The sequence below is a fragment of the Crocodylus siamensis genome, chromosome 4 (assembly GCF_052110815.1).
Source record: "Crocodylus siamensis isolate JL-2025a chromosome 4, ASM5211081v1, whole genome shotgun sequence".
In the NCBI taxonomy this organism is placed as follows: domain Eukaryota; kingdom Metazoa; phylum Chordata; order Crocodylia; family Crocodylidae; genus Crocodylus; species Crocodylus siamensis.
In genome coordinates this window covers 141283109-141306347 of record NC_143398.1, presented here as the reverse complement: position 1 = coordinate 141306347, position 23239 = coordinate 141283109, and positions in this window count along the sequence as shown.

The following is a 23239-nucleotide window of genomic DNA, read 5'->3' as shown; positions in this document are numbered from 1 at the left end:
ATGCTTCCTTTATTTGTTCTCTGACTTCCTACATATCTAAAGAAGGACTTTTTGTTGTCCTTGATTCCAGTTGCCAATTTGTATTTGGTTACATAGATTTCATACATTTCATAGATGTTAGGGCTGGAAAGGACCTTGTGTGATCACTGGGTCTAGCCCCCTGTCCAAGGAGCAGGAAATCAGCAGGGGTCAGGTGACCCCAGCAAGATAACGTTCAGGCATTTATTAAAGCTATCCACAGTATACCTGTCACTATAAGCGATTTTAGCTAAAACTTCAACTTTGTGTGATTTAGCAATTTTAAATCAACTTTAATTTTAAAAAAATCAATGTATCAATCAAATAATCTAATCAATCAAATCTAATCAATCAAATAATCAATTTAAGTAATGAATCAATCTAACCAATCAAGATTCTCAGGGCCTGCTCTCTCTCTCTCTCTCTCACACACACACACACACACACACACAAATATATATACATTCATAACACCGCTGATTCCCCTTTTCCCCTCTCTTGCCAAATGCCTGGTGGGTGGGCTTGGGCTTAGTACCCAAGGTTCAGTGGGTCTTAGCACCTGAGGTGGTGCTTGAGCATCCCTTGTTGAGGGACTCAATGTGGACTTGTTAATGTGCCAAATATTTAAAAAGGAATGGTGGGTCTTTTTATCTGCTACTTCAAAAAGGGCCTCCCACTTCAAAAACTGCCTGCCTCCATGCTTCCTCACCATTCAGGAAAAAACAAACACACAAATACAGAGGCAAAAAGCCAAAACCAAACAAAAACAACACTAAATCAAAACTGCATAAAAAACAGGAAGATAATCTTTGTTGCTCTAGCCCTGTTTATTGTCACTATTTGGTGGTGGTAACCATTAGAAAAAATTGCAGCTGGCCAGTGTGCCTATGGAAGAAAACTCCCAATTCAGGAACTGCATGTATTTCTACACGGTGTATTTCAACATTAAAGTGATTTTTGTAAAAAATGTAATGTAAAACATGTAAAAAATGTAACTGTCAATGCTTGGATTTATAAAAATGTTACTCACTCATGGTTTTGCTACTCATAAAAAATATTAAAGCCTAAATGGAAACATTACTACAGGAATTTTTATGAAAAACAGAAAGAATCACCTGTCTCCTGTTGTTTGTATCCTTGTGTCAAAAAGCAGACAAGGACTTTTTACAGAGTTGAGAATCAGCGTGGGGGTGGGCTGGGGTTGTTATCGAGGTTGATTAAGATTCCTTGGGTACCGGGGATCCCCTACCCAGGACAGCTGCCCCCAAAGCGGTGATGGGGGGGCCCCAAACAACCTACTCCAGTACGGCTTGCAGAATGACTGAGGGAAACTCCTTTCTGTTTATAAATGAACAGTTGTCCTGGGACTGGTTTAGGATGGGAATGGGCTTACTGTCAAGTGGTCCCACGCAGTTCGGGAAGGCCATTGCCCTATATACTTCCACCACCTCCCAGGGGTTACTTAGTCATGTTAATTGTTTGCTGCCAGTTCTTGCAGCAGGTGGCATACCTCACTGATCACTCTCCCAGCAGTGCAGGGAGCCACGCTGAACTGATTTACAATGTGACGTGGGCTTGTTTCACCGCGGCCATGGCAACACGGTTCTCTGGACTGACGGGCTTCCGCATGACAGTTCTCTGGTGCTATATGTGTGCTGCAAGCAAGCTAACAATGTAGAAGAAGGTCTTCTTGCTCATTCTTAATGTTTCCAGCCATTGGTCATCATTCCATGTTGACAGATGATTCTTCGTCACCAGTCTTAGCTGTTTTTGTGTGCCCATATCCAGCGAAGCTTGCCCTTAATGTATGACCAGCGAGCCACTGTAGTTTTTTGAAACCAACCTCTTTGTTTGTTGCAATGCAAGAACCACTTCCACAGTTCAATCAAGAGTATTTTCTTCAAGGCAGACATCCAAAGTTGCCTATTCAGGAATTTTACAAGACAACACCACAGTTGTACCAAGTTCTTAAAGCCCACCATTAGAACCATATGTCTGCGATGTGACTGACAGCCTTCAAGATTAACCTCTGCTTTCTGCTTAGTCCATCAGGATTCGAGGAAGCCATTGTCTTTAGCAAGCAGGCCACACACCAATTTCTGCCTGTTGTGTTCCCTTTTGCTCAAAGCCTCCAACAGTTAGTCCTATATTAGCATGAAACCACTCGTGTCATTTACATGTCAATAGCTACACGAAACATGTGCTCTTAACAATCCTCCCTGCACCTGCATCTTTCCAGTTTTGGTGGAAAAGAGATTAAATGTTACCACATTCCTACTAATCCCCAATCTTTCCTCAGCTTCCTGCATTTCACATTTGATGTGTGAAACACCCCCACTCCGCATAAAAGGTAGGCTAAGCTTGTCTATCTTTTGTGAAAATTGCCCGTCTACTTGAACACCCTAAAACAAACCATACATCAAATTGCCAGGAAACCATTCTAAAAGCTGTCACTCAGTGCTGTCGCCTGGCAGGTGACAGCACCCCGGGCACAGGAGTGTTGCCGGCACAAGGTGCCCGAGGGAGGCAACAATTGGGTTCGTTGCCCGGTGTGTGTCGCGCCAAATAAACACACGGGGGGGAGAAGTAGACAGAGTTTATTTGAGCTCAAGTAAAAGGCGCAGGGAGACTGTATGGTCTCAAATCCTGAGCACTTAGCCCTGCAACAGTGTTCTTTTTATACTTTGGTCAATTTTCTGCAGTGATTTTCCACTAGTTGGCCCCCCTCTTCCTCCCCTTTCCGTCCTCCCTTCTCTCTCCGAGCGGTGCCCTTGCATTCCACAGATAACAGTTTTAGCTCACCTGTTTTCCAGAAGGACAGGAGATTACAGGCGCCAGAGAAAGGGTTACAAAGGTATGGGTAAGGGGGGGTCCTGGCTCGTCTGAGCCCAGAGCAGAAGGACTTCATCGACACTCATGGTCTTCCATCCCTCTGAGTTACCTAGGGTTATGCCCAGTGACACCAACAGGAGGGGTTGCCATTCTAGTTTACAATTTACCCTCAAGTACATGAAATATTCTACTTCTATGCTTGGCACCCAAAAATGAGATTATGGACCACCACACACATTGCATCCCTTCCCAGAATGTAAGAACCCTGATCATCCTGTGGAAACACAGGATTTGTTTTTGCCTACATTTCTAATAGAAATGTGTTTCAATGATCTATTCTAACACACTTCCAGTTTCTCACCTGAAGTGTTCACCCAACATTTTCAACAATTTCCAGCACAATAGTTGTGTGAGTATGCTTCTGAATGCCAGCAGTCAGACTATCAAAAGTGAAGAATTGCCTCAAATGAACAGCAGATGTGCAGCTGGGTTTATTGCATTCTGAGCAACACCAGCGAAGTTAGAAATATTCTCACCTGGTGTGGAACATGGGCATATAACTGATCCACAAAACTAAGAAGAACTTTCACCAGTGATACTACCCTAAAGTTATGCGAGAGATGGAAAATTTGGACTCTGAGACACATTTGTGTGTAGGGATTATAGCAAGAAGTTCCCAGACATTGCATGTGTGCTACTGTGGGCTGCAAGATGGACTGAAACAGTGCTAAATAAGGTTAATTGCTAATATAACTTTCTCTGCTTGCTAAGGTGAAGCCCAGGGGTACATTTTGGTCATTGGTACAGATAGCTCGATTTGATGATATATTCCAATAAAGTCAGGTGGGAGGGCTGGGGCTTCCAGATTCATGGCTATTAGGTAAACAGCAGTGTTGGTTAATCACACATAGAAATTCATTATGGTCCCAAAACTTATAGGGACGGCAGTGCTATGCTGGTTAGCACCACAGATGAAAGGGACTTGGGGGTCATGACTGACCACAAGATGAGCATGAGACTTCAATGTGATGCTGCAGCTAGTAAAGTCACCAAAACCCTGGCTTGCATCCATAGATGTTTCTCAAGCAGATCCCGGGACGTCATTCTCCCCTTGTACTCGGCCTTGGTGAGGCCGCAGCTGGAGTACTGCGTCCAGTTTTGGGCTCCACAATTCAAAAAGGATGTGGAGAAGCTTGAGAGAGTCCAGCGAAGAGCCACGCGCATGATCAGAGGTCAGGAAAACAGACCTTATGAAGAGAGGCTGAGAGCCATGGGGCTCTTCAGCCTGGAAAAGCACAGGCTTAGGGGCGATCTGGTGGCCACCTATAAGTTTATCAGGGGTGCTCACCAGGATCTGGGGGAACATCTGTTCGCCAGAGCACCCCAAGGGATGACAAGATTGAATGGTCACAAACTCCTCTGCGACCGTTTCGGGCTGGACATAAGGAAGCACTTCTTTACTGTCCAAGCCCCCAAGGTTTGGAATAGACTGCCGCCAGAGGTGGTTCAAGCACCCACTTTGAACACCTTCAAGACACTTTTGGATGTTTATCTTGCTGGGATCCTATGATCCCTGCTGACTTCCTTCCCCTGGGCAGGGGGCTGGACTTGATGATCCTCTGGGGTCCCTTCCAGCCCAAATGTCTATGAAATCTATGGACTCTGCACAATAGATAATGATTAGCAGTTCTGATGGCATTGTCCTTAACAAGGAGTTCATGTTTTAGTGCTAGACATTGTAACTTGATGATGCTCACTAATGAAAAAGATTACAGAGGTGGGGAATTGGAAAATTATTCCTGAGTCAGGCTAACAAAGGGTCTGCAGAGGCTTGTTGACTGTTCCATGATTAAAGTTATTTTATTATTTATTGTTTAGTTCTCATTCACATATGCCTGTGTCTGTTGAACCTGGAAATCACTACATGGTGTTAGAAGAGGGGAATGAAACAGAACTTGAAAGATTTTGAGATCCAAATTGCAGAGCAAGTTGGAACCTAGGAGCAAGTAGAGTAACACAGCCATGTGGAGGGACAAGGGCCACTGTAAGTGATCTCCCTGCACAGTCTGAGTAAACAGATAGGCGGTATATTGCAGGGGAAGAAGTTCTGCCTCTTTATATCCCCTTTACCTTCAAAGAAGCCTAATTATGTAGTTAAGTGTAATGCTGTCCAAATCTGAGCAGTAATGCATACCAAAAAAGAATAAGACCCTTGAAAGACACAGATTTATTATGTGCAAGGAAACTGCAGGAGAAAGTACACATCAGTATGTTACTGAACTAAAGAAAATGAGTAAAAACTGTGTTTTTTGGGACCTTGAGAGAATGTCTGGTTAGAGATAGGATTATTTGTGTCACTCCTGGCACTGCCTTAAAAGAAATATTATTGCTTAAAGGAGATTGTCCCTAGACAATACAGATGTTTGGGGCAGCAGAAACTGTGAAGGCCCAGGCTGCAGACATGAATGCACCAAAAGAGATCATCCATGGAGTAGACCTGAAAGAACGTGGGGAGAAAAGCCTTCTCACACAGTGGAATTTTCCATTGGCAAGGACCATGCAAAGCAAGAGGGAGACAACAGGCGGATATGCAACAAATGTGGAATACAGTGTGGTGCCAGACATGGTACTGCATTTGGAAATCTTTGGTTTAACTCTAACAAGAAGAACCATTTTGCCAGGGCTGCAGATCCCAAACATAAAATCCACAAGTGCATACAGTTGAGAGCAGAGCCAGCCTTAGGGAAAATTGCATCCTGATTGATCTTGTATTTTGGTGCCCCCCCCCCACACAAGAACAATGATATATAGTGTACCCATCTGTGCCAGACTAGCAAGTACCAGGCAGCCTGGGACTGGGCTAACCAAGCTTGGACCCCTGCGTGTGTCAACATGTTGGTACATTGAGTGTTTTTCCCTTGGGAGGTCTTCCCCTGCTTTCCTGCCATGTCTTGATCTTAAGAGAAAATAAGGGAGGCTCTTATTAGGTTGAGGACCACTCTAGGGTATGCTCAGTGTAGGTGTTTCTTGAGGATCCTCCACCCCTACACCCATCCACATGCCAACTGCATCTTGTCTGCCATATGGAGCTCAATGTTAGAGTTATAGGCAATCAGCCAGGTTTGGTGTTTTCTCACCTTGACAGATGTCTTGATAAAAGGGGATATCACATGTATAATTAATTAAGTTGCCCTGGAGATAATACAAAGCAAAATGTTTTCACTAATTAATCCAATAATAAAAGAAACTTCGGTCTTAATTGAGAGATCAGTGAAATCTTAGATTAAAGTTCATCAGGTCACCAGATCTGAAGTTAATTCCCAAATCATGACAGTTCAACATAAGTTTATAATAAAAAATGGCCTATAATCAGTCCTTTGGAGTATACAAGTCCTCAGCAAACCATCGGGCACCTGTAATTCAACTGTGCCCCTATTCTTCTGGATGTGTGCCCTCTAACCAACTCTGCTCATAAGGCATTGGTCCAGGCCCTTCCTGGCCAGCTCAATCAAAAAGGCAAAAAACCCCTAAAATAGCGCAACAGAAGAAAAGGCCAAAAGGCAACAAGAAAAGAGAGGCAGCAATGTTTCCACCTAACTCACATGTCCCACTATTTGTGTCCAGATGTTCGGGTCTCAGATCTGTTGTGCCCAAAGGACCAGTGTACCCTTGACCCATGAGCCTGGGTCCGCACGACCGGCTTGGCGTGAAAGGGATTGGTGGTCGGACAGGTAGGTGTTAACGGCGAGTAGGAGTCATGTGACTTAAAGCGTATTGGTTACACAGAAGGGTTTATTTTACTTACGCTACAGATGGCTGGAGTGTAGGAAGAGAGCTTGCTTTGTTCAGTTACAGCATGTAGACGTTCCGTTACTCAGCAATTATAGTGTGAGTTACAGACTTGCTTGATACAAGTTCCGAGCAATGCAGATAAGCTGCTGTGGTCCGTAGACCTCCGAGAGCTCTTGACGAGAAAGATAAATGAGCCGGCAAAGTTGAGTATGCCAAAAAAAACGGTCGGGGCGGGGAGATGTTTGTGAATGGCCTATTCACAAACTGTACCTTCTGGGTGTGTACGGAGTTCTCCGCTTTGGGCGGAAGTTCTTTCAAAGTTATACTCGGCAGGGTGGCCAATTACTACACGCCAGGCATGAATAATTAACGGGCTGGCAATTGTGCTTTCTTTGTCTGCTCAGGTTTCTCGCTGGCCAGGCATTTTTTATCTTGTCAGAGAAAAAAAAAAGGGGGCTTTCTTTTTGTTTGGGTGGTACTGAGCCTGTCTGGTCACAAGAGGGCAAGCACAGTACATTATTTTAATTTGATAATTTCATTAAAGTCAGCCAATTTAGAGTTTCATTTTTATCTCTTTACCATAGGTACAATATCTTCTTTGACATATTCAAGGTTAGTTTCTCTTGTGTAGGGAGCTCGAGTGATTTGGATGAGGCACAGACAAGGGTGTGAGCATGTAACACTGTTATTACTGAAGGATAATGGTGCGAGACTTTAACTACTAGGCCTGCTGTACTGTCGCGGCCTTTAATCATTTGCCATTGGCATCTGAGATCAAGGACTTTGATCCTTGACAAGATCCTTCTTCCTCCAGGCAGCCCTGGCACTAGGAAGTTTGAGATACCCCTCTGGGTATCTATGCTGAGGAACCAGCTCGATGCTTTGCCAGTCACGCTGAATTGGAGTTGGTGGGAGCAGTGCTATTTCCTGTTCTCCTGATGTGCTGCTCTGTGCAGGCTCTTGTAGCTGGTTCTTGGCATGGGTGTCTGACATCACACCTCTGCACCTTTCCAGCTTCAGTGAGTATGTACTTAAGAACCATACAGGGGGCATCACTTGCTGATCGGTGACCTCCTTTCCTTCACCTGCATCAGGTAAGTATTTCTTGGTTCCAGCCCTAACTGGGCACTTCATCTGGATGTTCTGCATCCCACCAATGTCACCCAAACCCCTCACATGGGGCTTCCAGTCCCTGGGACCAGTCACCATGACGTTTAGATATAGATGAATCAAGCCAAATCAATGAGATGGACTGGATTTTGTCAGTGAAAGAGGAAGCATCTATGGTTTCATTTTGATTGGGCACTGGAGTTCCATTTAATATTTTCCTAGAGCATAAATATAGAAAATTAAAATTGAGATGAAAAGTGAATCTAACGAGCATCAAAATACCTGGTATTCAGGAACAAAGTTGCCAGTGAAAGGAGATCCATTGCTAGCAGTCAGTATAAAAAGAGAGCGTATAAACTAAACTTTTATTCATTGGCCAGTCCATCCATGAGTTCCTGGTCCCATTACTCTCCATATGAGACAGGGCCTATTCCTGTACCCCAGAGGGATGTTTGTGTGCTGGTTTATTGCTTATACGCAGACAACTGGGAAATTAATGTCTCCCACCACCCTTTCATTCCATCCTTTGGAGGCGTCTAGCAGTTTTCTGTGGAAAGCCTCCCTTGACTTTGTAGTAGCTCCTACACAGACTTCCTTACTATTTGTTTTCTCTTTCATCTACATCCAGAGACATTCAGCAGAATCTTCCTGGGCTTTTACCTTTTGGTGGAAAGCCAAACAAGTTCATCTTTTCTGCCAAGAACAATTACACGTCATTCCCAGAGCCCTGCGGTCAGTCCCATCAGTGTCCATGGTGATGGGCAGTATAGGTATCAGTCTGTGGGCCTTATGAACTATAGGAACCTATGGCTCCAGGCAGCAGCCCCCATTCCAGGATGAGGGGTCAGGTCAGCAGATGTGTGCCTGTGTTACTGTCTCTCTGACCACTTCCACTGGTCCTTGTGGGGCTCCTCAGGCACCAGTTCTACCCTGACATGGTTCAGTCTTTATATCACTGACATGGAAGCCAATGTACAGTCATTACAAGAACTTCACGAATGACACAGAGATTGTGTCCAAGTGAATGACAGCAAGGACGGGGAGGCAGTGGGTGAATGGTGGTGATGAGAGGGCAGCAGTGACTGTCAGATGGTGAGAGTGGGGCATGAGGACAGGATTTGGGATAAACTGGGCACAGTTGGGCAAAAGGAATTTTACTGGATCCATATTGAACTTGTCCCTCTTGCACTCTCAAATCAAAGCCCAACCCAGCAGATACAGGCCCTGCCTTGCCTGTTGGAAGCTACAAGATTATTCATAACATCAAGCCCATTGGGGGATGTTTCTCTTCCTCATCACCATTTCCTTCCCTTCATGCTTATTTTTGAAGGGAGGGACTGGGGTCTGCTTTAGTTTTACTTGCAGGCAATGAGCATCCAGTCGTAATCAAGCTGACACGATAGCTTGTGAAACATCCTCGCCCCTACTCTCCACTCCCTGCGTTCAATCCCAACAAGCACCAGCTCTCATTATACTGGACCAGTTCAGCTGGCAGAACACTGCAGTAGGGCAACCATTCACTGGTGGCCAGATCTGTGTGTGAGTGTAACTTGGGGTCACTGGAGAAAAAAGCGAGCTCCTGGAAGAAGTGACAAGCATGGTGGAGAGACCCAGCTCTGGAGGTGAGGTGATCACTGGGGTTTCCTCTCTGGTGTTCTGAGGGGAGTGAGTGGAAATGAGGGGCTTGAGAAAGCAAAGGGCAAGGGGTGATGGATAAGGTCAGATCAGGAGAAGGACCTGCGGGAAACCAGAAACGTTGGATGGACAAGATGGAAAAGTGCAAGTAAGAGAAGAGAACTAGAGAAATATGAGGCTGCACAGAGTGGGCTGTGAGAAAAGGGGAAGGGGAAATAAAAGAAGGAGAGATAGGAGGTGCCTGCCCTGGAGATGCACGGGGCAGTAAGAGGAGGTGTGCAGGGAAAGGAACTAGGAGACTAACACAGTGAAGCTGTGGATGGAGAGGAGTTAGGCCTGGGGGCAGAGGGAAGTGCAGTAGGAGTTGTATGAGAGACCCAGTAGTGGCTTCAGCCCTTGCATCTGACCTACTTGTAATTACAAGTAGCAGGATCCAGCGGTGGTCCCAAGAAATCTTCCCCTGGAGGGCTGGTGGCAGTTACCTCCTGCTCTCCTGGCCCTTGCAGTGTGTGATCCCTGCTCCTGCTTTCTGTTTTTCAGCCCCTGCTGAGGAGAGAGGAGACTGCCCCCCATCTGAACCACTGGGCTGTTCTGATGCCTGCCCTCATCCTTAAATCCTATGTCACATATGGCTGCCTTGGTGGGTGTTGGATGCTATATATTCAAAGTCACTCAGGGGGAAGGGATGGGGAGAGATATAAATACATGATACCGATTTTATTACTGTCCTGGAAGATGGCCCTCTCTAGGGAGGTGCAAGGGACAGATTGTTCTCCAAGGATCAGCTCTCCTGTTCTCCCATCCATCCTTTTAAGAAGAAAGAAGGGCTTCTAGGTAAGGTTGTGACTGGTCGATTTAGCTGCAGTGGGTGGAGATTACCCTCTAGTCAGGCCATGGATCTCCCTGCTGCAGCAGTCACTGAACTTCATGCTAGAGCTGAAGAATTATTTTTCATTGATCCAAGGACCAAGAGGGATGTTTAGACCAACTTCTCTGACCACTGCAGTCTCACCCAGTTACTGCTATAGCAAGCTTAGTAATATGTATGATTGAGACACATCTTGCAGAAAAGCTTCCAGGCTTGATTTGAAAACTGAAATGGTGAATCCACCACCTCCCTTGGAGTCTGTTCCCACAGTTAATCCCCTAGGGCCAGGTACAGATTGGTAAATTTGGTGCCTCCATGGGATGTAGATGTGATTCAGTTGCTTCAGTAAAAACAAAAATACAGATGCAGACTACCTATGATTCAGCCCCTGCAAAGCTCCCCAAGCACCTACATTTTGGATGGCTAAGCTACATAGAAGTGGCATTCTAGTCTTTTCTGAGCTTCATAGTGGTTGTTCTTGGCTATTATGTGCCCAGAGGAATTCTGCTCCTGGAAGCACATGGACAACTGCCTAGTTGCAAGCAAATGGGTAGTAACAAGGTGTTACCCATTACTTTGGGGTGTGCTCATTTATTAGGGATACGTTTTTAGGGTCTTCGTAATTCTGTCAATGTACTGCTTGTGCTACTTGTGTTTCTATATGGAGCTGTATCTCTCCGTTCTGCAAGCCCTCACCCCTAATGGAGCTATCTTGCAGGACTCAGTTCAGCGGGGCTGGGTTCCTCCAGTCCCCAAACCAATCACACACACAGATTAACATGACATGCCTGATCTGGCCGGGTTGATCAGCATCGACTGGCTGACACCCTCATATGCTGATGTGACGGGCTGGCTGGCAGTGACCTGGCCCAGGGGTTTTGAAAGGGCAAAAGATGATTGGAGGACATCTTATTATTTTTCAGCCCTTCAGGCTGGTGCCTAACTTGCTTACTCCTGGATATGTTACTGCCCTCTCTGCAGACATCAGCCAGGCCTCAGTTGAACTGACTCTGGAGCCACTCCTCTGTGGGGCTGCTGAACACGGACTCTCCCAAGGGTTTGCCCTGCTTTTCCAGCACCTAGATGGATTGAGACAGCTTCAACTGCCTCACCTCCTCTTCCTTCCCCTCTGTGCTTCCCCTACTGGTGCCCTGCATATCCTACCCTACACACCCTGTATCTAGTCACATGGAGTTCAAAATTAGAGCTAGAAGTGATGGCAGAGGACACCAGCAACCACCGGGAGAAACACTCCCTGGTTCTGCTCAGCCCACGTGTGTCTGTGTCAAGGTCCTGGTGGCGTGCGGTGGCTCTGGGCCGTCCCTGGAGAGATGCAGTTTCTCACAAACGCATCTCACACTCCTGCTGCCTTATTCACAGGTGCTTGAGCACTGGGTGTTTGCTCTCCAGAGTGGTGGCGTGTGGCTAGAACCTGACCTAGCCACAGGGCGCTCTCTGAGGAGACTGTAGGTCCTGAAGAGCGGCTGGCATTCGCTGTGGTCAGGAGCTTTTCATTTTTGTGTGGGTCCTAGTTAGACAGGGTGACCATATGTCCCACTTTCACTGAAACAGCCTTGCTTTAACTACCTGTCTCGGGTATCCCCTGGGCATAATGGATATGTTCAAATAGACAGTCCTGTCCCATTCTCAGGGACTAATGCTGTGACCGAATGCAGCAGTGCTGCTCTCCACCCACAGGCCATAGTAGCGGGGTGCTGGTTCTCTGCCGTCCCACAGTGTTCCCCCAAAACCGACTGCTGGAACTCAAAGATGGCCGAGCAGGCTGTAGAGGAAAGGAGAGACAGAGTGCTGCAGGATGGTGAGGGCTTTGAAAAGGCAAGTGCATTTGCCAGTGAGAGCAATGGGAAGAGCAGTACACAGCAACAGCAACTGCATGAGACTAACCACAGGAGCCACAGGGCAGGTTCGGAGGGTTTACGCTCAGGCGCACTTTTCCCTGCAGTTGCTAAGAGCGAAGAAACCCCAAAATGGACACTTCTACGTAAAACAGCTGTGTGCAGCTGCAGGTTGAGCACATTTCCCAGTTCTCAGAAAGCGACATCTGAAAGGGCTTTGGTGTGGGGGTTACATATGCACTTCAGGTGGTCACTGAGGGAGGGAGGCAGAGTTTGGGGGAGCATGCTGGAGGACAGACAAGTAGGAGAAAAGAGATTAAAACTACACTAAGAGGGGAAACACCCCTTGAGACAAAGAGGAAACCTTTCTGATGGTGAAGTGTCTGCAAGGGGAAGAGTGGAAAGCCAGAAGCTTGGCCTAGGTAAAGAACTGGAGAACACTGAATAGAGAACGCCTCCTCCTTCTTAGAGTTGCTAAACTATACCAACTATAGGGACAGATACAGGCTGCCTTATGCCAGAGAAAAAGGTCAATATTCTTTCTATTCCAGCAAGCATAAGTACCAGCACTGTGCTTTTATGGCTCAATCCACAAGATGGTGCAGTTGCCATTTGTGTTTGAGTTTGGTTTTGAATTTGTGTTTGAAGTTGTGTTTGAATTTGGTTTAGGAGGGAAGCCATTTCCAGATGCTGAAGTAGTGCATTTTCTGGGGTCCAAGGCCAGAAAGGATTGGCTCATGGCTTTCACCTGGTCTCCTGCACATTAAAGATTGTAGCGTTTCCCCCATTTATGGATCTGTTCTGGAAAAGCATCCACTGATACCCCTCGGCACTTTGCAAAGTTACTGCTTACACTGTCGTGTGACCTGTTCTGCTGCTGAAGTCTGCATTCGTTGTTCCTACATGCACGACCTGTCATTCCTCTGTATGACTATGCATTTTGTTGGAATGGGCTTGGCTTCCAAGAGTGATTTTACACACGCTGTGGGGTTGGTGTGTAGGGGATGTTTTAATTAGAGAGGTTCCAAGAGCCAATCTAATTAAAGTGCCTGGAGCATCTCGTACATCAGCATCCCTGCCCTTCAAAATGGTGGAGGGGCGCTTTATCTAAAGCCCATAGAATCAGCTTTAGTTAAAGCACTTCCACCACCATTTCGAAGTGTGGAGTCGATCATGCAGAGGCTGGCTGAAGCCCGGTTATTACCACATTCCAGCAGACTCTATTAATTGAATTTGCTCCAATGCGCTGTAATTACAAGTGACGCAGTACGATTATCTTGTCCTCATGATTGTTTGCCATTTTGCTAAGCCTAGTATCACCAATAAACTTTATCAGGTCCACTAGCTCATTCTCCTGGGCTTCTTGTGTATTCCTTTTCTTTCTTTCTTTGTAGAACATAAGAATTGCCATTTATGGGGTCAGACCATAAGTCCATCTTGCCCAGTAGCCTTTGTCTCACAGTGGCAGTGGAGTTGCAGTGGACAATAAGCTGAATATGAGCCAACAGTGTACCCTTGTTACCAAGAAGGCTAAGGCATAATGGGCTGCACTGATAGGAGCTTCCAGCAGACCAAGGCAAGTGATTATTCCCCTCTATCTGTCATGGGTGAGGTCACATTGTTACCAGATGTGCCCCTCCCTTTTGGGGTACACTCATTTATTAGGGTTACATTTCTGGGGTCTCTGTAATTCTATCAATGCTGCATGTGTTACTTGTGTTTTTGTATGGAGCTTATCTCTCCCTTCTGCAAGTCCTCACCCTCAATGGAGCTACCTTGCAGGGTTTAGTTTCAATGGGACTGGGTTCCTTCATCCATCAAATCAATGGAACACACATGCACACACACACGCACACACACACATGCACACACACACGCACACACACATTAATAGGGCACATCTGAGCAGGCAGGGTTACTCAGCATTTCCAAGCTGACACCCTCATATGTCCCAGACTCAGCACAGAGCTTAGTTCAACAATAAAATGCAGTCAGACACAATGCACACACACAAGTTAACAGAGCAAGTCTGACAAGGCAGGATTACTCAGCATTTCCAGATTGACACCTGCATGTGCTCCAGCTTCATCACAGGAACAGAGCTTGTCTGAGCAGGGCCAGGTCAATCAGCATTAACAGGCTGAGACCCTTATATGCCCCGGCTCAGCACTTCTCCATCTCTTGTCCCAGTTGTCATGGTAGTAACTCCTTTGATGAGTAAACCCCACAGGATTTTGGGGCTTTACAGGGATCTTTGGCTTAGGCAAAAAAAGTGTTGGTGCAGAGCAACTGTGGAGGTTGAGGAGAAGGATGAATAAACAAGGTTTGGAGAGAGAGAGAGTATAGCAACTAGCTTGACCATAAAAGTTATTTTATTGCCAGGTACAGGAAACTTATGATGATACTAGTAGTAATAGCCTTTAGGGCTGTGCAAAATGGAAGGATTTCGTTTTGACCAGTGTTTTGCCGTCTCAACAGAACAGTATTTCATTTTGACTTTTGTTTTGAGTCAAAATGGCTGTTCTGCTTTAGTCGTTGAAACATTTTGCTGTTTCAACCCTGTTTTGCTGTTTTGCCCATAGGATGTAATGGAGATGGTCAAAACAGCCTATAACTTTGTTATTTCTGGCCAGATTTGGATGAAACTTGCAGAATCGTAGTCCCTTCTGAGGGCATGATGCATGCAAAGTTTCAAGAAGATAGGTGCAGGGGAGTTGGAGAAACTTCACCCCAAAATCTTGAGAGCAAAACTCATGTCACATGTAAGTGTCAAGCCACAGTGGGGTCAAAACTGCAGGGGTACTAGCCCCTGCTGAGGCCACAAAGTCTGCCATGTTTCAAGGTGATAGGTGCAGGAGGTTCAGAGAAACTGCACTCGAAAATCCTGAAAACAAAACTTCTGTCACCTATACGTGTTAGGACACAGTAGGATCAAAGCTACAGTAAAGGAATCACCACTAGAATTGCTCTAATAAATGCTGAGCTGGGTGTGTGCAGATGTGGGTTGATTGCAGTTGGAGCAGGGATCCCCCATCATGCAGTGCTCCCCTGCTTCTCTGGTCCCAGAGTCAGTGTGGTCCTGGCTTTGGAATCTGTTCTCCGTCCTGAATGCTAATGGAGGCGCCTCCCTTTCCCATCTCTGATGCAAATGGGACTAGGGGAGTTGCCACCTTGTCTCATCCCAAATGCAGAGGAGACTAGGGAAGTTGCCTTAATCCTGTTATCCTTATCTGGAGGGGTTTAGGTGTGTCTTTCTCTGCATCTTCATTGCCTTTTGTAAATCCTTCTTCTGATCTGGTTCAGGCAGAGGTGGAGAGTGAAGGGTGGGGGAAGTCCTTCGTGAATCAGACAGACTGGGTACTGTGCCAGGGTACCCCAGGAACACAGAGCTGACAGGTAACAACATCTGGAGTACTGTATCCACTTTTGGGCCCCCCCACTACACAAAGAAAGTGGACAACTTGGAGTGAATCCAGTGGAGGGCCACAAAAATGGTTAGGAAGCAGGGACACATGACTTATGAGGAGACATTGAGGGAACTGGTCTTCTTTATCTAGAGAAGAGAAGACTGAGGGGGGGATTTAATAGCATCCTTCAACTACCTGAAGGGTGATATCAAAAAGGATGGAGATAGACTGTTCTCAGTGGTGGCAGATGAGAGAACAAGGAGCAGTGGTCTCCAGTTACAGCAAGGGAAATTTATGTTAGATATTAGGAAAAAACTTGCTCATTAGGAGGGTAGTAAAACTCTGGAACAGGTTACCCAGAGTGGTTGTAGAATTTCCATCCTTGGAGGTTTTTAAGCCCCAGGTAGGCAACACTTTGACTGGGGTGATCTAGTTGCAGTTGGTCCTGCTTTGAGCAGGGGGTTAGACTAGATGATCTCCTGATGTTCCTTCAGACCCTAATTTTCTGTGATTCTATACCATATGTACCGCAAGTAACATTTGCTACATGGTTCCATTGTTCCACTTGTCATATGTTACTTTTTCATTTCAGACTGCTGCTTTTATTTGCTTCTTAACTAGGCTGAGTTATCAGCCTTAAAGACTCCCTTTTGATTTTAGACTCATGGCTCCTCAGCAATTTAGTAGTCTTCCACAAACACTCTCAATTTCCATTCACATCTCCCTGTCTGCATCTGTTGTTGCAGTCAATGTTTCTTCAACTTTAGAAAATAGGTCCTCTGGAAGCACCAGGTACAGACATGATTATTCAGGACTATTCTTTTTGATAATGAGTGTAAACTGGTTATTGTCACAGGTCACTATACCCGCCCAGTTCTTAATCCAGCATTACATTTGCCTTTATCCGTAATGGTAAGGTCCAAACTAGAGCCAGACCTTTCTGAACATAGTGCCTTTTGTTTTAGAAAATCCACATCCATAGTTTCTGTAAAGCTCAACTGACTATGAAGGACCTACAGAACTTGCCTCTGGAAATGCAAGCTTCCATAATACCACGCCTCTGTCTAACTAGCTGGCCAGGGCCTTAAGCAACCCTGTCCTCTGGTATGATTCTGTGGTCTGAGGTATTCAGGGTTGGCATTAGCTGAGGTAGCCAGGAGGGTATTAAACAAACAACAGCAGACTCTTAATTGTTTCTTTTTCCTGTGTTAAGTGAAGTAGAGAGATGTAGTTATCCATGTTAGTCTGAAGTCTAGTAGAAGGTAGTACCTTCTACTGGTAGCACCTGTAAGATTTGCACCTTACAGGCTAACCAAAATGTCCGTGTCCATGTGCGCACATGTGCATGTGGCACAAGATTTCATGGGCAGATGCTCACTTCATCAAAGGCTGTGAAAAGACACAGAAGTAGAACAGTGATCCCCAAGCATTCAGCATCCTGGGGCTCTGAGTTATCCATAGCTCTAGAACAGAAGATGGTGTCCTTAGTGGAGAGAGCTCCTGCCATTCCTCAAGCATTCTCTCTTTGCTACAGAGGCCAGGACCTAGGGGTAACAATCCAATCATGCAGATCCTTCCATTAGTTTCCAGTGACACCACATTTCTCAGGTTTGAGAATTCATTTTCCCTTGCTTGTTACCCAGACAGAACGGTAAGTGAGAGCACATCACATCTTCATGGGTTTACCATCATGGGTCATGACACTTTGTTTTTGAATCGTGTGTTCATGTGTTTCTTTCACCTATTTGTTCACTTAGCACTCCCCTTGATGTTCTTAGGTTTATACCCTCTTGGCTATCCTAGGCAGTCTCCAATTTAGGATTAACCTTCCCCATCTGAGAGATGCAGCCATCCTGCTCATCCAGCCCCATCTTCTCTTGGAGCATGGCTTCCAGTCCCCACCCCCCTGCATCCCCCAGCACACCTGCTCTGGAACTGGGCTGGGGAATGCAGGCCTCATATTCTTCTTGTCCAGAGCTCTCTCACCCCATCCCTCCCATGATGCCTCTTGCTGTCTGCTCAGCTTCTGCAGCTTGTGAGATTGGGTTTTGTTTTCATCCAGTATTTCCTGTTCAGCTGGGGAAAGGAACTGCTGTGGTAGGGAAAGAAAAGTTACTATTTCAGTTGAGTTCCTGGGAAGTGCCATATGAGCGCCACTGGGGAGATCAGACTTTCCAGAACCACAGTGAAGCATGAGTAACTGCTGGGAGGGGCACTCACCACATGCCCATTAGTCCCACAGTGCACTATATGGGGTAATGCACATATGCATGTGGGAGGGTGGGGCTAGGGCAATGAGGATGCAGGGAATGAGGGCCCTGTCCTCAATTATACTAGACTGTTTTGGTCTAGCAAAGAGAAGATCTACTGGGGGACTTGATCATGTGCCAATCCATGCCCTTTGGTAGCACACAGGGAAGCAGGGGGATCTCTCTAGCTGACTCACAGGATGCAATTCTCCCTCTTAGTTTCATAGTTTCATAGTTTCTAGGGTCGGAAGGGACCTGAGTAGATCATCTAGTCCAACCCCCTGCCATGACAGGAAAGAGTACTGGGGTCAAATGACCCCAGAAAGGTACTCATCTAACCTCCTCTTAAACACCCCCAGGGTAGGAGCCTGCACCACTTCTCTTGGAAGTTGGTTCCAGACCCTAGCCGCCCTGACCGTGAAGTAGCATCTCCTGATATTTAGCCTAAATCTACCCTCTACCAGCTTGTGACCATCATTCCTGGTGGTCCCCTCTGACTAGTTTGTAACAGGTCACTAGATCCGCCCTCAGCCTTCTCTTGTGAAGGCTGAACAGGTTCAGGTCCTGCAGCCTCTCCTCATAGGGCCTGCCCTGCTGCCCCCTGATCATATGAGTGGCCCTCTTCTGGACCCTCTCCATGTTGTCCACATCCCTTCTGAAGTGCAGCGCCCAGAACTGGACGTAGTTCTCCAGCTGCGGCCTGACCAGTGCCACATAGAGGGGGAGGATCACCTCCTTGGACCTGCTCAAGATGCATCTGTGGATTCATGACAATGTACGGTTCCTAACTGCCTCCCCACACTGCCGGCCCATGTTCATCTTGGCATCAATGATGACTCCAAGATCCTTTTCTGCCTCTGTACTGACAAGAGGGAAGTTCCCCAGGCTGTAGGTATGGTGCTGGTTCTTCCTCCCCAGGTGCATCACTTTGCACTTGTTGGTGTTGAATCCCATCCTATTCTCATCCGCCCACCCCTGTAACCTCTCTAGGTGTGACTGTAGCCTATTGCTCCCTTCTAGAGTGCCCACATCCTGCCATATCTTAGTGTTATCAGCACATTTGAACAGGGTGCTATTTACCCCCTTGTCCAAGTCGCTGATGAAGATGTTGAAGAGTGCGGGCCCGAGGACCGAGCCCTGGGGGACCCCACTGCCCACATCCCTCCAGGATGAAAATGACCCATCCACCACCACTCTCTGGGTGCAGCCCTCCAGCCAGTTGGCGACCCATTTGACTGTGTAGGTGTCGACACCACAGTCCCCCAGTTTCTTAATGAGAACAGGGTGAGAGACAGTGTCGAAGGCCTTCTGAAAGTCCAGGAAGACTATGTCCACTGCTACCCCCGCATCTAATGATTTGGTTATCTGATCATAGAAGGCCACCAGGTTGGTCTGACAGGACCTGCCACTGATAAACCTGTGTTGGTTGCCCCTAAGCATGCAGTCCCCTGCTGGCCCTTCATGGATGTGTGCCAGCATAATTTTCTCGAACAGCTTGCCTAGGATTGAAGTAAGACTAACTAGCCTATAGTTTCCCGGGTCCTCCTTCTTCCCCTTTTTGAAGATGGGAACCACGTTGGCCCTCTTCCAGTCCACACTGGAGCACCATGAGTGCTTGTAAAGCCGTGCCAGGGGTCCCGCAATGACGTCAGCCAATTCCTTTAGTACTCTGGGGTGGAGATCGTCCAGACCGGCTGACTTGAATACATCCAATCCCTCCAGAAGCTCCCTAACTAGTTCCTCACTAACCCTTGGCCTAGGTGTGCCTCCCCTGGGGCCTGAGGGGGGCCCAGCGGGGGGGTGGCTGTTCCAGTCCCTGCTTGGGAAGGTGGAGGCAAAGAAATCATTAAATATGTTGGCTTTATTGTCTGGTGTGAAGACCAAATTTCCTAACATGTCCTGCAAGGGCCCCACATTACCCGGAACCTTCTTTTTACCCCCTATGTATTTAAAGAAGGACTTCTTATTGTCCTTAATCTGGAAAGCTAGTCCCAGTTCCATCTCTGCCTTGGCCTTCCTGACTGCCCCCCTACATCCCCGAGCAACTGCGGTATATCTTCTTCTTGCTCCTTCCCCATGGACCCTCCTGACTGCACACTTCTGACACTGGAGCATCTCCTGCTGGTTCTGGATACCTGGTAAACCTAGTTTCCTCAGCTGGGAGAATTTTACTGTTGCGTTAGAGGGGGAAAGAACAAGATCCCTAGGGAGGAAGCCCTGGAACAATGTGCACTGTCACACTGTTTGTCAGTAGATCTGTGAAGCTGCAGCAGCAGCTGATAGGAGATGTTTCATTCTGGGTATGAGATCAGAGACCCCACCCCTTGCTTGGGGAAACTTTCAGGGAAATATGGAGGGGAAGGGTTGGATGAACCCTGGCAACTGGGCTGTGGCTATGCAGGAGGGGTCAAGGAGGAGAATACCACATTCAGGGGTATATAATTATTCTGGGGAATATAAAGCTGCTGAACATGCTGAAAGTGGAAGAAATCCCATTTTGGCTAAGTCCTACCTATGATGTCACCAGCGTTTCCTCTAAGCTGCTCAGCATGCAAAGCCACACAGGTGTGCCTGGTAGCATGGCATGAGCACACCTGTGTGGCTGCACATACCACACAGCTTGGAGGAAATGCTGTACATCACTAATCTGCCTATGCCCTCAGCCAAGGAGTTTGGGGAAGAATGGCAAGAAGAGAGCTGGAGGCTTCACCTGAGCAGGGTGGAGGGAAAATGTCTCCTGCTATATCACAGCTGCTGCTGCTAAGTATAACAACTGCCCTTGTCCTGGGGGTGTATTGTGCTCATATCGGGGTTATCTTCCTGTGCAAGTGGCCTTGCAACTGCAAGATGAAAGGTGAGGTTTAGTTTCCAGACAGAGGATGCAGGAATCGAGGCCTAAACCTCAGAGCTCTGTATCATGTCCATCCATCCATGACTCCAGCAGTTATGATTTAACCACCTGTCCACATGTGCACATCTATAAAGCTAGGCCCCAGTCTTTTTAGTATTGTCCAAAGCAGAGCCCTTCAAGAAACCAGTCTGCAGTGCACTGTGGAAACAACTTATCATTCGTTGGCAAGAAATGTGCTAAGCAAGAGAAAGCTAACAGACAGATGTGCAACAAACATTTAAGACAGTATAGTGCCAGACATGGTGCTGCATTTGGAAAGCTGTTTTAATTCTAAGAGGAACCATTTTACCAGGGGCTGCAGATCCCAAACATAAAAACCTCAGGTGCATGCAGTTGAGAGCATGACACAATAACTGAAAATAGTTATTAGTTAAATTAAGCCAGATCAATGAGAGGGACTGGATTTTTTCAGGGGAAGTAGAAGGATCCAAGGTTTCATGTAAACTGGGTACTGGAGTGCCGTTTAATTTTTTACTAGAGCATATATATAGAAAATTTAAATTGAGACCAAAAGTGAATCCAAGAAGCATCAAAATACTTGATGTTTAGGGACAAAGCTGCTAGTCAAAGTGTACAAACTAAACTCCCATTCATTTGTCTTTCCATCCATGAGTTTCTGGTCCTGTTTCCCTTTGTGTAAAACAGAGCCCATTTCTGCACCCTGGTGGGGCATGTGTGTGCTGGCTGATTGCTTATCCACAGATACCTGGTTAATAGCTGGAGGAAAAGCAAGGGCAACATTGGACCACTGCTAAACCAGATGAGACAACTGACAACTGACACCCAGAAAAAAGCCAACCTATTAAATGGATACTTTGCATTGGTCTTTCACCAGTCCCATGAGATGCCCCTGCCCGCTACAGATTAGGGAGGTCTGGGTGAGGGAGACTCCCTGCCTTCCATCAATGCTGACCTCATGAAGGAACACCTTGAGAAGCTGGATACTTTCAAGTCAGCCGGCCCTGACAATCTACACCCCAGAGTACTCAAGGAGCTGGCCTGCATCATAGCTCAGACCCTGAAACAGATCTTCGAGAACTCCTGGCACTCTGGTGAAGTGCCTGAAGACTGGAAGAAGGCCAATGTGGTGCCTATCTTCAAGAAAGGGAGGAAAGTGGATCCAGCAAACTATAGGCCCATCAGCCTGACTTCTATCCCAGGGAAGGTCTTAGAAAAGTTTATTAAAGAGGCCATCCCTAATGGACTGGCCAACGCCAACATCTTCAGGGACAGCCAGCATGGGTTTGTTGTATATAGGTCTTGCTTGACCAATCTCATTTCCTTCTATGACCAGGTGACCTATCACCTGGACGAGGGAGAAGAGATTGATGTCATATATCTTGAATTCAAAAAAGCCTTTGATCTGGTATCCCATGATCACCTCTTGGCAAAACTGGCCAATTGTGGCTTTGGGTCCACCACGATCTGCTGGCTGGGAAATTGGCTCCATGGTCGGACCCAGAGGGTGGTAATTAACGGAAGTCAAATGTCATGGTGCCTGTGACCAGTGGGGTCCCCCAAGGCTCTGTCCTGGGACCCATATTGTTCAACATCTTCGTTAATGATATGGACATTGCAGTCAGAAGCAGACTGGCCAAGTCTGCCGATGACACCAAACTTCGGGGCAAAGCAGACACACCAGAAGACAGGAGGGCGATCCAGGCTGACCTGGACAGGCTTAGCAAATGGGCGAATGAGAACATGATGGTGTTTAACACCGAAAAATGCAAGGTTCTCCACCTTGGGAGGAAAAACCTGCAACATCCTTATAGGCTCCGCAGTGCTACCCTGGCTAGCACTATGGAAGAAAGAGACTTGGGGGTTATCATTGACCACAAGATGAACATGAGCCTGCAATGCAATGCTGTGGTTAGTAAAGCGACCAAAACGCTGGCTTGCATCCATAGATGCTTGTTAAGCAAATCCCGGGACGTCATTCTCCCCTTGTACTCGGCCTTGGTGAGGCTGCAGCTGGAGTACTGCGTCCAGTTTTGGGCCCCACAATTCAAAAAGGATGTGGAGAAGCTTGAGAGAGTCCAGAGGAGAGCCACGTGCATGATCAGAGGTCAGGAAAACAGACCTTATGACGACAGGCTGAGAGCCATGCGGCTCTTTAGCTTGGAAAAGCACAGGCTCACGGGTGACCTGATAGCCACCTGTAAGTTTATCAGGGGTGACCACCAGTTTCTGGGGGAACGTTTGTTCACCAGAGCGGCCCAAGGGATGACAAGGTCAAACAGTTATATACTACTGCAAGACCATTTCAGGCTGGACATAAAGGAGAATCTCTTTACTGTCCGAGCCCCCAAGGTCTGGAACAGCCTGCCAGCGGAGGTGGTTCAAGCACCTACATTGAACACCTTCAAGAGCAAATTGGATGCTTATCTTGCTGGGATCCTATGACCCCAGCTGACTTCCTGCCCTTTGGGTGGGGGGTTGGATTCGATAATCTTCTGAGGTCTCTTCCAGCCCTAATGTCTATGAAATCTATGAAATCAATGGCTCCCATTATCCTTCCATCCTGTCCTCTGGAGGCTTCTAGCAGTGTTCTGTGGAAAGCC